Raw genomic sequence first — 1,981 nt, forward strand, 5'->3', positions numbered from 1 at the left:
GGTTCCAGTTTGACCGCAGTTAGGGAAGTTGTAGCAGCTGGTGTAGAAGGTCCCCCTTCTCTGGTTTGCAACTCAAACTCGTAGGCTTTTAAGCCAGCAAATAAGTCATGAAGTTCGACCTTGTTCAGGTCCTTTGACTCTCTTACTGCCATGGTCTTAACATCTCATTCCTTGGGAAGACCTCTAGCTACTTTCAATGCTACCTCTTTATTTGAATACACCTTTCCGAGTGCATTCAGTTCGTTTACAATACTGTGGATTCTTTCATCATACTCATGCATGGATTATCCATTCTTCATCTTGATATTTTCAAACTTTTGAACAGCAAAAGATAGATTATTCTCTTTGGTTTGCTCATTGCCTTCACAGAGCTGAATTAGTTTCTCTCAAATTTTCTTGGAAGTTTTGCACATTTTTATCTTGCTTAATGTGACTTTATACAGCGTTTTGTATAAGATGTCTTTAGCCACATTGTCCAGGTTGGCTTTTCTCTTGTCTTCAGCTGTCCATTCATCTCGGGGTTTTTCAATACGATGTGGTGCCCCATCAGTTATGACAACAGCTTTGTTTGCCTTCAATATCTTCATGGGTCCGTCTGTGATAACGTACCACATGTAATCGTCTTGTGCAGCTAGATGAGCATGCATTCTAATTTTTCAGTCATCAAAATCTTTTCTAGAGAACATTAGAATTTTGTTGAATGAAGACATGTTGATCAGTTTGTATTTAGAAGTATTCAGGAACAAGATTCAACTGCTCTGATACTACTTGATAGAATCGGTTAAAGGTGGAAATGTGTTTAGAAGGGGGGGTTGAATAAACACTTACGATTTTCAATACCTTTTTGATTGATGAGTCAGTTTATTGATAAACTGATACTCAGTAATCTTGTAAGTCAATATCAAATTGTGTGCGGAAATAAACTGACTAATAGATAGAATATAAACTGAAATAAGAAGACACAAGATTTTAAGGATGTTCGGAGATTTCAAACACTCCTACATCACCACTTCTATCTCAAGGATAATATATACACTAAAAGACATTGATCGATACAAACAATTGTACAGAACCACTTCAGTTTTGTACTTAACAATGCGAAACTGAAACTCTTAGTTACAAACTTGTTTAGAGTAGTCAAAAGAACTGAATTAATCTAACACAACTGATCTCTTCAAGATCGAGTAATACAGTTTGTGTTGAAATCTCGAATTATTGCCTGAAAGGTATGAATGTATACAATAAGCGTTAGCTTTTGTGTTTGCAAATATTTCAGCAGAGTAACTGAATCGATCGAGTTCAAAGATTTCAAGAGTTAGAGTATGCAAGAATCCTTCTTCAGTTGCTCTTCTTGCTATTTATAGGCTTCCCTCCAACGGTAAAATTAAATAAAATTTGAAGCTTTCTCTCCGTTGCTTGCCACGTCAACATTCTTCTGACATTCGTACACTGCAGCTTTTCTGAAATATGGCGATCCTACTACATTGTTGCAGTCAGCTTTTGTCGGTTGAATCTCTTAACTGATGACGTGTACAGCTGAGGGATCAGCTAATTGAATGTAGTTGATAAGTTCACAACTGTTTGTAGTAACTGATCAGTTCCAACTGATAAGTCACTTGTCTGCGTAGTTCAGTTGCTGGTTCAGTTGCCTTCGAAAATCTACGTATTATCCTTCAGTTAATGACAACCGATAGTTTACATAATTTAAATCGGTTATCATTCTTTTATATCAGTTTAGATGCTCAGTTTGTCAAACATCCGAAATTTCGTTTCCAACATGACGGGAGTTCATAATGTGTTCCACGTCTCCATGCTGCGGAAGTAAATGTCGAATCCTTCTCATGTGCTCATCTATGAGCCACTTTAGCTGACACCGCACCTATCATTCGAGGAGAAACCCACTCAGATATTTGATAGACAAGAGAAGAGGCTCCAGAACAAAGTGATCTAGATGGTCAAGGTCAAGTGGCTGAATCATTCT

The sequence above is a fragment of the Primulina tabacum genome, chromosome 1 (genome assembly GCF_025594145.1).
Source record: "Primulina tabacum isolate GXHZ01 chromosome 1, ASM2559414v2, whole genome shotgun sequence".
NCBI lineage: Eukaryota > Viridiplantae > Streptophyta > Magnoliopsida > Lamiales > Gesneriaceae > Primulina > Primulina tabacum.